Below are 15,077 nucleotides of genomic sequence, written 5' to 3' on the forward strand. Positions count from 1 at the left end.
CTAGGTCTTTTAGGTAATGGGGCTATCCGATAATACGTATGTATGAATGAACGTAAGGTTAAATAAATGGAATGGAATGAATGTGGTTTAATGAGAACGTCAGTTTCGAAGCTATTTGTTCCCATCCAGAAGGCTAAAATAAGCATTCAAAAATAGGAAAGCCTGGAGCACATTGTCACAATTTTCACATTTTATATTTTTGTGCCGCTTACGTAAGTCCGAAAATTATAATTTTTAGAATGCACATACTTGGTTATCTTGAGCAATAACATATATTCCTCTTTCCTCGTCCTGAATTGGACTTATGAACTATGTTTTATGATCAATACGGTTGTGACAATATACCCTCATATGATAGGTAAGTTGTCTCAATATATGGGGCAAATTGTCACTTGTTATTCTAATGGAAGTTTCCAGAAATAGGTAGATATTATTAATGCAACTAACACTAATGCAATAAATACTGTAAATGTTACCAGCATTAAATACCTAGCGTCTGAAAGAGAATTAAAATATTAAATGAAAGGGGAAATTATGCTAGTTAAACAGAAAAAAAGTTGGAGGATTTGTAGCCTATATTTTATCATCATAAAAGGTTATTGTTACATCAAGGTTTGAAGGGGAACCAAAACTGCCATGAAAACCGTACTAGCTCATAGGTAAAGAATAAAAACTACAAACTGACAGGAAAATGAACGAAACTATCAAACCTACATCTTTCTACACCTACAAACAAAATTAGTAGCCTACATCTCCAATAGGCCTACACAAAATTTGCCAATTGCATTTAATTTGATTCTGATTGTACTTCATAAATTGCAAACGAATTCCTATGATGGGACTACTGTATAGGTACAGGAGGAGTAAATATTATTACAAAGTTTAGTTGCATTCTATCTTTACGCTCCGCAAACTAACTTGAAATTTTTATCCTTTTGCTTCTACGAAGTACCATATCTAGAGGTCATCGTCAGAGTCTCGTAGATTTTTTACGAGCTCTTAATATATAGAATACGTGTTAATTTTATTTCGTGTTTGGATGTTTTACCTTTGTTTTTCATTAACATGCAGTATTTATGTTTGACTTGCCTTTTAATTTCACCCCCTAGGTGGATCATCACCCGGAAGTCAGTACATACTTTAGCTTATTCCCTTAACTACTGCGCAATGAAACGTTACATATTATAAATATTGTACTATAAGATAGAGTTATGTTTCAGCTACAACACAGGACACTGATTTATTTGGTTGTGTCTACTGATATCGAAAAAGGTAACAAATAAAAGAAAATATTTGATTCGCTTTACAATGAGCACACAAGATGGCACATGCTGTTAGATCTTACTAGAAGTGCTCATTTTTATGAAATGTTTATTTGTACATGTAAAGTATGTTAAACTAACAATCTTATTATGAAATAAATATATTGTTTAACCGTTTCTCGTGTTATGTTTCACATTTTATTTAAATATTAATTTACATTTAAGGAAATAGATTTTGAGAAGAAACTTGCGCAGAACGCCATAATGCGTTGTTGCCAAATCTGTACGCGTAATTCCTGGATTCTAGCGTTGCAGTTCGAGAAGCGAAACTTAGCTGTGAATTCCTGTAAGGGTCTAAAATTAATTTCTCCAGTAAGTATCCAAGCAGAATTCCATGATAACTTCCTTCAATATTATCCGGCATAAGTAAACACTGGACACTATCTGGCAACGCACACTATACAATCAGCATTTAGCATAGCACCGAGAACACCTGGTGATCCACCTTAAAGGGTGCTAAAAGACCCCGGTGTCGACGCACCCATATTTTACTGTACTTTACCTTACCTTACCTTACCTTACCTTACCTCCTCACCCTGTCTTACATGTTCTGGCTACAAGTCTCTGTTGCAAGCATCAGACATCTAGTCGATGTCGTCTCATTGTTACAAGTAATCTGGGAAAAGATATCCTTACACACACACACATACCTATGTTCTTAACCACTTCAAAGAAAATTGGTTAAATGATTTTTTGAGCTGAAATTGCATACCTCTAGTCAATTTATTTATTTATATAGTGTCCTTCAATAGAGACAAAATCTCTAGTTACAGAAGGTACATAAATAGTGTGATATAGATGGATTATACATTATACTATTTATAACATTAGACATAAGAGTGAATTATTTGTTGATGAAATACCAATTCATTAGTACTACATGGAGTTTTAGTATTCTGATGGAAGAACGATGAATTTTGAATAACTATTTATTGAGTTTCAAAATGTATTATACCCAAGATTAAGTGGGCACTCCTGAATGGGATTCCAAAGTACCGTACCATGGAATATATTTCTGAATTTTTGAAAATTTGTCATAAAAATATTGTGAAGAACGTTACAGATACCTATCTACCGAAAACTGCAAGTCAGTATTCCAAAAGGTTACAGAAACATGTAGAAGTAAAAAACAACAGCTAAAAGTCTATATCATGTGTATTAGACAGAACTACTTCAAGAATTTCATTGTTGATGCCCAACGAGAACTACAATAGCGCTTTCGACCCGAAACCAAATTTGAGGATTTCGGAGTACGATAGACTCCACCAAGCTCCGATTTTTAAGCATTTTCGAAATAAGTTTATACAGAATTTCGAAGAACATTGCAGAAATTATTCCACCGAAAGCTAGAACTCAATAAGTATAGCAGTCATTGAGACGTCACCAAATAATTATCAATTATTTCAATAATTGTTTCTTTGAAATTGTGTACTGTAATACACAAACACTACACATCTATGGTGTTATTCTCTTTAGCATCATCTCGTAACCGCTAGGCGTAAGAACTTCGAGTTTTTATTGAAGGTATATCTCTAAATGCTTTTTAAAAAATGGTCAAGATATATTTTTTTAAAAAATATAGTTTAGTCTTTGGAGATCTCATGTACCCTAAAACTCCCAGATGATACTCAGTTACTTTTATGTGAAATTGCTTCTGGAGTCATTAACCTTCATTGACAAATTTTGGAAATTTTACATGAAAACCTCATAGCTCTATTTTGAAAAAATAACTAAAATTCAGAGTTTGATGGAGCCAGTGGGGACCTCATGGGGATATATATAATGGTTTTGAGTAGAAAATTATTTTGTAGTACATTTTAGGTGTCAATAATTATGTTTGTTTTTTTTAAATTGCACTATCTGTTACGCAAACTACATATCTTTATGGAGTCCTTCTTTATTTCTCAATATTTCAGTAACCTTTGCGCGTACCGACTTACAGTTTTCTGTACGTAGGTGTCTATAACATTCTTCTCAACATTTTAAAGACAAGTTTTCAAACATATTTAAAATGCAGAAATTACGTACTCCATGGCACCCCCGAACCCCATTGGGGAACCCAGTTATTTTTACATGGTAATACATTTTGTTTTGCTGTTAAGCCTCAATTAATAGTTTTTCTTTTAATTCATAATTCTACCTGAAACCAAAAAGTCAACCATACTGGATCGATTTGGTCGAATCATAAAGAATTTCTGAAGCCATTGTGTTTCGAACCATTGTGTTTTAACCTGGTGTTTAAAAATTCTTTATTGAATTTCTCAGACTTCTTTATCAATCAAAAGATCGGGCAATTAATTAGAATAGCGTACTCGAACGTCACTTATGTCACGAACGTCATTCACTATAGCGAAACCAGCAGAAAATAAAATGAGATGATGTCTAAAAATAGCGAACAAACTAGATTTTTTAAAGGTAGCATTGACATTTGTTGACTGAGACTGATTGACTAATAAGTGTTTGTGATTATAAAGACTTAAATAAGCGTATAAAAATTCGAAATGAATTCCCAGTTCCATATTTCCAACTCCATACAAACACCTAAGAAGAGATTAAAAAGTTTTGTTCCAGATGGCAAAGGAGACTCAATGGATATTTTTTAAACAAATTTGCAGCTACCTGCAGATAAGTAGGAAAGTATGTTGTACATAAATGTCAATTAGCGCCATGTAGGCAACATCATACTACCGCAGTGTCAAATTAAGAGGAAAATGTTTATTTGTTGTCTCTATAACGTAAAATTTGCAATCATTGGAGATGATTTATTTAATGTATAATTCTTCCAGAACACCTATTACAGATAAACAAATTTCAAGTTCTCAGGTGTATCAACATGACAGTTTTAATCAGTAGCGCAAATCTATCTTCAATATGGGGGGAAGGAGGCCTGGGAAAGACCGTTCTTAAAATCGTTTCCGAATTTTCAAAATATTTATGAAGTTGAAAAACAATGCTGTGGAGGATTAGGGGAGCAGAGTTGTCCTCAACATTTGGAGGTGGGCAAATTTGGGGCTCATTCTTCGAGAAGGGGGCACGGTAGATGATTTTGACTTCTGAGGTGAACCTGTTGCATATTATACAGAGTCTTCCAAAAGTCCTGAGAAAAAGTAAAAAGCAGTAACTTTGTAACCATTTATTGCATTTGAACAAAACTTTTAGTGGACTTGTAAGAAAGTCTGAAATTTTGTTTCCAAGCATTTTTTCAACGCCAAACCTCCAGCTGAGCACATTTACGTCCAAATATTGCTGAAGTCTTTTCGGGAATCCAAGAATGGCATTTCGACGTGCTTCATCCGTAATACTCCCAATCACATCACGTATTTTCTTCCGGACGTCCTGAACATCTTTCGGTTTTTGCTTGTAAACTTCTGTCTTCACATGTCCCCAAAGCCAGTAGTCACAAGGCGTGAGATCTGGCGATCTCGCAGGCCAATTGATTACTCCTCTTCGGCCGATCCATTTGTTGGGAAGTTGCTTATAAAGGAATTCTCGCACGTCTCAGGAAAAATGTGGAGGGGCTCCATCCTGTTGTAGGTGGACCTCATTGATGATGCCTAACTTCCGAAGCTCCGGAACAAGAAAGTTTGTTGGCGCCATTCACCATGTCTTCATCAAAGAAGAAAGGTCCAATTGAGTGTATCATTGAAACGGCACACCACACATTTAACTTTGGAGAATCACGATCGTGTGTCTCAAATTCGTGTGGATTCTCAATTCCCCAGATTCTACAATTGTGTCGGTTTACCCTACCAGACACATGAAACGTGGATTCATCTGAGAACAGTAACTTTGAAAGAAGCCCTGGATTATTGTTAAACCGTGCAAGCATCATTTCACAAAATTCACTTCTTATGTCATAGTCATCTTCCGTCAATTCCGGTACAAGTTTCAACTTGTAAGGCTTTGCCTTTATTTTCTTACAAACGATATTGCGTAGCGTTGTCATTGGCACTCGCAGCTCCAAGGATCTGCGTTTCAGCGATTTCTTTGGACTTCGCAACACGCTTTCCTGCGCGGACTGAATCACATCAACACTGGTTGTTCACCTTCCGCTACGAGGCAAGTCCAAGACACTTCCGGTAGCTAGGAACTTATCGTACCATCTCTTGATACTTGAACCCGCAGGTAGTTGTTTCTGATATTTTTGTGGGAATTTTCTTCTCACCAAAACACTAGATTTAAACTCACAAAACCACGCCACACACTGCGCTTTCTCTTGAGTAGACGCCATCTTTGTCACGTGATTTGCGGTTATGACGTCAACGTTTACATCCGCTCATTGTTGCCAAGAAAAAGTTTAACATTTCCACTAAAGTATTGTAAGTAGTACTTTCAAAGTTACAGCTTTTTACTTTGTTGCAGGACTTTTGGAAGACTCTGTATATGATTCGATGAAGCGGTTCTCCTGTTTCTTCCGACATTCTCATTCTACCAAACCTTTCATTCTCATTCACCTTCCTTAATCATATATAATAAAGGACATAAACGTGAGACGTAAAACTGGAAAATTCATTTTTCATTAATACTAATCTTCCCATTTCTTTCATTTACTTTTTTATTTGAACTTACACAGTACTTTAATATCGATAATTTCCTTTATTGTATTTAATATTTACTTATTCTTTGACAGGGGCGGACTGGCAACCATAGGGCCCACCCTGCTAAACTAAAATGAGGGCCCACTGTATAAAAATGTAAAAAATGTACTTGGCATTCTTCATATGTATTACATATAAAAGTCCATCTTCGAACCCATAAATAGTATCCCATATATTCATACAAAAGCAAAACATTAATTACAAAAAATCTGAAGTAGGAACATTTTAATAGTAACTCATACAGTGTTTAATTGGCGTTATCATGTTTTATTGTAAACACACACAATACCGGAATTGATGCTTTCAGTTATTTATATAGTGCTATTGTTTTTTTTATGTAATGAATTTAAACCATTTGTTTAAACAAATGAGTGTCATGTTTTAGAAAACCCAAAATATATACATGTGCAATAAGTAAAAACTAATCTCAAGTCAACTTTGAAACACTAAATAATTAAAGCACTGACAGAAATAATGTAAGTTTCTTTCCTCATAAATCAGTTCTAATATAAAATTGGTTGAAATTTTCTACTGAATTGCATACTGTAACCTAATATAATATAATATTAATATTAATGCCAGAAATGTATCCTAATATTAACATCTTCATTATGCCCCAGTTAGCCTACACTCACAATTTCAAATATCTACCTAATTATTTGGAGCTAGATACAAGATCGTCACTCACTTTGTCGTAATCAAACGTATAAGGTCTTTCTATTATAAAAGAATAAAGTCTTCCAATAAATCTTGTCCAGGCGATGAACGCAACCGATTTTTGATCACTTTCATAATCGAGAAAATTCTTTCACATGATACTTGGGTAGACGATAGAGTTAGAACATACTTATACGATTTATACAACGATGGATATAATGGACCATAAAGATTTAATTCGTGAAGCAGGTGCAGTGCACAAACTAGACACACTTTATACTGTATTGCAGGTCTGCATTTCCATTCATCTTCCTCCTCACTCTCAGTTTCATTATCTTCCTCTTCTTCATTTTCCTCTTTTTCACTACTATGAGCATATTGCTCGCTGCCATGTTCATTTCTTAAAATATCCTGCTTTTTACATATTGGTGGATTATAGTTCCTATAATGTCCAGCGAATTGGAGCAGTTCCTCTTGAATTTGTTCTCTTTCCACTTTGCAATAATGTGGTAGAGTATTGAGAGCTGAATCAGGTAGTTCTTCTAAAGTACTTATCTCATGGAAACGGGTAGGATCCAGCCATGCAATGTCCTTAATGAGACTATCATTGCAGATAAACCGAGAATGTAATTGCTCAATTGCAGTATCGAAAATAACATTGTAAACGTTTATCTGAAACACTTTTGATGGAGAATCTAAAATTCTTGCCTCATCATGGGAAAGCTCGTCTGCTTGAAGAGTTGCTACTGGTATTCTCTTTGCAAGGAGAGGAGTTTCAACTGCAACACCGTATCCTGCATCCTTCAATTGTCTTTTCAAGTCCTTTGCAAACTCCATAGCTTTAGTTTCAATATAACAAAACACGTTCCGTTTTTGTTTTAAGTCTGATTGTAACATACGAATCATTTTTGTAGCCGTTAGATAATCCAAACCAGATTTTTGCAAATACTGCGAAGTAGGTGTACATATGTCAAAAAGTTGGCTGAAAACAGAAACCACAAGAATGTTTTCAAATTTACACCAGTTCTGAACCAAACACTTGGCTTTAAATGTGACTTCTGCTTGAAAATCACTCATATTTGCAATAGTGAGTAGACATTGAAGCAGCGTCATGAACCTCTTCCGATCTTGCCAAGGTGTCGAAAAATCATCAAAGATACTATTTAGAGCTCGATCTTTACTCCACCACCTTGTCAGATTTATTTTTTGTAATCGGCGAAGTATTTGTCTACCACTTGAGTTTTCTTCATTGTACTTAATCCACACTTGCATTCTTTTATATAAATCGCAGATGAAAGTAATTGTCATTTGAAGTAACCCAAGAAAGTCTTTTGCGACTTTGCAACAGTCTGTTGCATTTATCATTACCAAATTTAGAACATGCGCGAGACACTGCACATACTGAACATTCGGATTAAGTTTTTTGAGCTGCGCTTGGACACCATTATACTGGCCACTCATGTTAGCTGCACCATCAAAAGAACAGCCTACAATATGCGATGTTGACAGTTTCAGCTTACTAAGTTCATCCTCAATCTGTTTGTAAAGACCCAGTCCAGTAGCTTTGTCGACAGGAATTAGTTTCAGAAGTTTCACTCTTACTTCACCATGGAGCACATACCGAACACCCAATGCTAACTGTTCAATAACAGTAATGTCCTGGGTACAGTCAACTTCAACACTAAATGCACCAGCCTGCTTTATTTCGTTAACACTATTAGTTTGAATCTGAAGAACAAGATAGGTTACTAACTTCTTGACAAATGTCTTCGACAAAAAAGTTACTAATGAGCCTCTTCCTTGTGAACTTTCTTCACCACACTTGTCTTGGCGCAATCTTCTGTTTTGACTCTTCATAATCGCCTCTGAAACATGGTTCTTTAAAATATCATCATACTTCATACCAATAAAACCAATTCTAAGAAATTTCCATGATTAACTTTTTTGTTGCGGCTGCTTCTTCGCGCTTCACTCAAAAAGCTAGTCCTTGTCATCCAAGAAAAACAACTATATCCAATATACGTTTCAAAATGTTTCTCCACAGTTCAACTTGAGCTTTTCTTCTGCCCATGAGACCTTTATCTACAAGTGTATTTATATCTGCACTTCTAGTGGCCATTACATAAGCTGCGGAAGCATTGATTTGTACTTTTGAATTTTCATGAACTGTAAGGTCTTTATAGAAATGTTTCTTAATGATTTTCTGGCCTGTTACAAATAGACTTTCGCTGTCAATTGCAAAAACCATGCAAATAGAACAGAAACACAAGTTTCTTTCCATACAATAGGAAAATCACATTCTCTTTTCAGTAGTGTTATCTGAAGTAGTACGATAATATGTTTTCATAGGCTTGAATGGAAGAATCACATCAGGACTTTCCGTGGATTGAATTGGATGTTGCTTAAGGAAATTGAGTTTCTCTAAAACCGAAGAATGTTGGGAAGGGGGTAAAAACTTGGACAAATCTGTAACTTCCATGCTATCAGTTTCATTCGACTTTCCTTGACGAAACACGTCTTCAGTATCACTATCCAATAGTTCATCTCCAAACTGATCTTCTGCTAATTCTGACTGAAGCTGATCAGGTATTGAATCGTTTGGGCGTAATTCTTGGTTCACTTTTTCACAATTTCCGACTTCAGCTGATTCCAATGGATCCATAGGCCTACAGATCCCAATTGAATTCACTAGTGCAGATGTTAAGGTAAATAGATGCAATCATTGTCACAGTAAATACATAGATATAAATTCACATTCGAAAACTATTACACCAGTGATGGACGTGAATTTAATTAGGAAGTAACAGCTTCATCTGCTGTTAATATATGGCACTTTATATATCGACAATGCAGTTCAAAAGCGTTCCGGCTCCACCTCCACTTTCCACAATAACAATATCTACGAAACTATTGTTTCTTTAAAACATCGCCACTCGCCGGTTTGTAAAAGGACCGGAGTAGGCAATGGTATCCAATGGGGCCGCGGTGGCTCAGTGGTAGAGCGTTCACCTCTGGTGCTTGGGGTCCCGGGTTAGATCCCAGCCCCCGCCAAGTGAACTTTGTGGTGGACAAACACAGTGTGCGTGGGTTTTCTCGGGGTTCTCCCGTTTCCTCCCACTTTCTTCATTCCACCATTTCATTTATTACTCATCATCACCGTCTCCTTTAGCCTAACCGTGGGACGTAAAACTCAAAGATTTCATTTCATTTCATTTTGCAATGGTATCCAAATCCAATAACAGCCTGAAATCTACTGTGTTTCTTATATTTAAAAAAGTAGTAGTTAACGTGCTCGTTTTTAACAGCTGCTGTATCACAAACCCCGCAATGTTTTAGGGCCTGATTGTCTCATAGGCGGAACCTTTTCAAGTCGATAAACGTGAAGAAGAATAAGATCTGTTCATGAAAGTTTAACTTTACGTCTTTTTTATGCAAAACACAAGTTTGCGGGAGTTACCCTGCCATATTTTTGATTCTGGTAGGTTTAATTGAGCACATCTTTTTAAAATTGGTGAAGGGGACCCACCTGTTTGGGGGGCCCACCCTGCATTTGCAGGGTAGCAGGGTGGGCCAGTCCGCCCCTGTTCTTTGACTTCTCTCACGCTATACATTTCTTTATATGCATATGACAGGCAATTGTTTAATATTATATACGTTATTGCTCTGGCTCCAATGGTACCTGAGAAAAGACATATAGTATTTGTTAGGATCCTACTGTACAACAGAACATCCGTTAATTAATCTTAATAAATGAAACCTTAGTCGACAAGTGAATCACTTAATACTTGACGATTTTCCTTTCTTTGTGCATAAGAAAGGTAAAGCTTAATTTTATCTTCTTTCCCAGATTATATTTATGCTCATTCATTGTCGAGATCTTGTTGGCTATGGAAATGTTCGATCCAGATGTGAATATTTATCTCGGATCTAATCTCAGTAGTTGTTCAAATCTCACTTTGGACAACGAATTTCGCCTTGTTCTTCTTCTTTTTTGACTACTTTAACTTCTCACGTCATGTAGGGAGACTAAGGGAGATTGATGATGAATAAAGATGATAATGTTGGAATAACGAGAGTGAGAGGGAACAGGAGAATCCTGAGAAAACTTCCACACACGGTATTGTCGGCGGCAGGGGTGCCCACAGAGGGGGGCTATGACGCAAACTGCGTCATTGAAATATTTGGGGGGGGGTAAAAATCTATATAAATATGTTTGAGGGGGTGTAAAAATTAACCGGAAAAAGATTTTTTCATGGAAGAACACTTACGGATGGATATTTGGGGGGGGGGTTGCGTCATGGACATAAGGGGGGTGGGCACCACTGGTCGGCGGTATATAGGCTTATATATTTTAGTCCTTACAAAGGAAAATACCAAGCGTAACCATTGTACAAAATTTACACATTACCAAAATACTTAGTTTCTGAAGGAAATACGATTTGGGAATAAGTAAACATAGAACTTCCGAATTCGTCTGAAAAAATAATCGAAAATAAAGGTATCTTAATAACTTATTAATTTTGTGAAAATAGAATGAATGTTATTTCTTTGAACTGAAAAGGCATTGTTTCTTATGTTGTATAAATGACAGAAAGAAAAAAATGAAATGAAGTCTTTGAGTTTTACGTCCCACGGTTATGCCGGTGTGGCTAAGGAGAAGGTGATGATAAGTAATGAATGAAATGGTGGAATGAAGAAAGTGGGAGGAAGCGGGAGAACCCCGAGGAAACCCACGCACACGGTGTTTGTCCACCACAAAGTTCACTTGGCGGGGGCTGGGATCAAACAAATAATAGAAAGAAATAATATGTTGTACTGAAAACAGACTAATATAAAATTTAAGTATCCTGGTAACTTACATCCCGTTTGGCTGAAAAGATTTTAGAATTTTTGCAAGCAAAATACATACTTTATATTAAAAAGATTACGATTATTTTCGGGGAAGATAGTTAATACTTGGTAACTCCCCCACGTAGGTGTACCTCTGACCAGTGAAGCATTTAAGCATTTTGTAGCACTATACAGTACAATTTGTGGCTCGCCCGCAGTACATCACCTCTTGTAATACGGTGCCTACTACTTTTCTTTTCTTTCTTTTTTTCTGATAATGTTGATTTTTCCATTTCTGCGGCGAAAGAAAGAAAGAAAGAATACACACAACCAGAACTTTCTAATATAAGAGATGGAGCACTATATTTGCACATGCAGACGTCGTTCTCATTCTGGTCGATAGATGGCAGTAAATTTCTGAAGGAAGAACTTCAACAATCACATGAATTGGTTTGTTTCCTAACACTGGCCAAGCGATTCCGGATACTTTTAAGTCTTCATTTTTTTTTTTTTTTAAACGAGATTGCTTGAATATTTATGACAGACACATAAGAACATAATATTAGATTAATAGAGTAACCCAGATGATCCGGACAAAATTGCTGGTCCATATGACCTGGTGACCATCACTGTAATGAATACATTGTAAAGTTGTTCCAAGGCGAAACTGGGAAAAATGGTGAAGAGAAGTTGGATAATGGGCTTACCCTAATCCAACCAGTGGCGTAGCTGAGGGGCCTACAGGGCCTGCATTGTGTGTGTGGGGGGGGTCAGCGTTTGGGGGCCCACTGCGAAGCAAATACTAAAAACTATAGGCTACAAAAAAGTAAGCTGAATACGGAATATCCATTTCCCTGAACAACATTATTTACATAGAAAAGAAAAATATGCTCTTTGTGAAAACTCATCCCTTCTAGCAACATCAGTTTTAAAAATCATCTTAGCACTCGAAGGTTAAGAGAAAATAATTTTTGCCTTTTTCGGTGGGTATTAATTTTAATTGTAATTTTATTATATTCCATGGATTTATTAACAATTGTCTTATACAGGGACATAATATATGGGAAATTAATGAGCATGGGAAGCGGGGCCCAAAACTAATCCTGTGAGGAGGCCCGACATTTTTGCGTTACTCCACTGAATCCAAAGATCGCATCAATTAATCAATACAGGTGTGGTATCAATAAATCTTTACCAGATAAAATATACTGCACTACAAATATTATGCAATCACGTCAGATAATGTTGAAAGGTCGCTTTCGACTTAATAATTTATTCTAACAAAAGAATTACTGACCAAAGCTTTAACACGAACACTGTATTTTAATATGTAATGTGTTACAGTTTCGGATATCTATTCTGGTACACATTTGATGATATTCGACAGTACAAAACCTTGAATAACTCAAAATAATGTGGTGTGGAAATTTATTCTAGACACCGTAAACGTAGCAAATAATGAACATGAAAAAAATAAGACATTTCTTAAATACGTATTATTTTATTTATAGTGCATATTTACTAACTTTTAGTGAATTTTTTAAATGTTTTTAGCTTATATAAATCCGGATCGTTCAGAAACTATTATACACCAAGCTGAATAAAGTTATGACAAAAATTGAGATAGGTGAACATTTATCCTGAAAATTCAACCCTAAGCACTATAAATTTCAAAAGGGTTTCTCACCCATGAACATGCGTGAAACTCTATGAAACATAATAATATGAGTTCTTTCTTTGTTCCAAATTTACTCTTAGTTGTACGCTATGCAACAAATTGAATATAAAATTATCGGACATAGTAAACAAATTGAAATAATATCACCTAATTATTAGTGGTGGTTTGGATTGCTTTTGTGACTTTGAGTTTGTAAGTGCAATGTTGCCTCCCTCCTCAAACTTTATATGGGACGCTGTCTCCGCAAATAAGCTTGAAGGAACAAATTATAGAACATATTGCAGAAACCAGAACAAATTATAATCTAGCTATTTAGTGAGGGTTCCTATGAGTCTGTAAATATGCAACATTAAATCATGCGTTTGTCCCATATTTATCATTAACTGTACGCCGTGTCCCAAATTAATTCTAAAACAAATTATAGAACATAAAGAATAAACTGGGATAATTATGATCTAACTATTTAGTGAGGTTTGCTAGATGTCTTTGAATATGCAACATAAATATCTGTTCCTGTCCCATACTTACCATTAAGTGTATACTATGTCCCATAACACTAAAGAATTGAATCGGTTATTGTTAAACGGGATATATGCAATTTACTTCAAACGAAACATATCTCCTTTTAACAATGACCGATTTTATTTATTTGTGGGACATAGTGAATGGATTGGAACAAATTATAATCAGTTTATTTAATAAGGTTTCCTTTGGTTCTCCGAATTTATATGGTAAAATTCTGCTCTTGTCCCAAATATACTGTTAATTGTGCACTATGATCAATAACTACGCTGAATAAGTTATGAGATATGATGAACTATGTTCTTACTATTTAATGACGTTTCCAATGTTTCTTTGAATCTACAGCATGAAATTGTTGTTTTGTTCCAGATTTACTCTTAATTGTTCGCTGTCTCAGTTAAAGGCTTATCAAATTATGAGGGAAGAAATTGGAACAAATTAAGACCTAATTATGACAATGATTTACATTGATTCTGTGTCATTAAGTATGGAATTGTGAGGTTCCACTTGTGTGAGACGCTCTGTCCATGAACAAATTATGAGACATAATGAGCAGATAGGGAAAAATGTAGCTTAGTGATTACCGTATTCTCGCGTTTATAAGCCGCAACCTTAAAATTTACCTTTACGTCCGTTTAAAAAAATCTCAAGGATAAGCCGCGGGTAGAATGTCTATCAAGCTACAGCGAAAATAAAATCATGTGTACGTACTTATCACACACTAAGACTTTTATATTCTAAAATAAAATCTCACTGTCACTACCACTAGAGAGGTTGCTCAAAATGTACAGTTGTAATATTATTCACTGTCACTACCAGTAGAGAGGCTGCTTGCACTATCACTATCTGCATTAGAGGCATCACTGGCATCACGAACACTATCGCTGAGATCCCATAGCATATCATCCTGGGAGCCGTCCAGAGCATTGGATCTTCCACACTTCAAAAATCCTTTGACGATCGTTTCAGGTTTAACACTTTCCCAGGCTGCTAGAATTCATTCATACACAAGGCGCACAGTAGGACGTTTGATCTTACCTTTGGGTGTACGGTCATGGTTTCCTGCAATCATCCAATCATTGTAAAGTCTCCTGAATGAACTTTTAAAGGAGCGATTAACAGTAACACCAAGGGACTGAAGCATGGAAGTACGGTCCCCAGGAACAACAGCTATGTCAGTTTTGCACTCATTTAATGTTCGCTTCACACGAGGAGTCACGTGAGCTCGGAAACTATCCCAAACTAACAAACTCTTAGGGTTCAGCAAAACCACCAGGTCTTCTGTTCCACACCATTTGTAGCCAGTCCAACACCAGATTCTCTTCCATACATCCTTTTTCCTGAGCATGCACAAAACTACCCGGTGGTATGTCTTTTAGTACAGTCTTTCGCTTCAAGACAACGTAGGGTGGTAGTTTTTTTCCAACTGCCAGAACAGCCAGCATAACGGTACATCGCTGCTTCTCACCA

The 15,077-nt window shown here is 36.0% G+C and overlaps 1 protein-coding gene across 2 annotated transcripts in view; it reads right to left on the minus strand.

Annotated features, from left to right (window-relative positions):
• LOC145695036 (uncharacterized) overlaps positions 1-15,077 on the minus strand; it is a 229,282-nt gene that overhangs the window by 11,649 nt on the left and 202,556 nt on the right. The window lies entirely within an intron of this gene.

This window comes from Thermobia domestica, chromosome 9 (assembly GCF_964235325.1).
Source record: "Thermobia domestica chromosome 9, izTheDome1.hap1.1, whole genome shotgun sequence".
NCBI lineage: Eukaryota > Metazoa > Arthropoda > Insecta > Zygentoma > Lepismatidae > Thermobia > Thermobia domestica.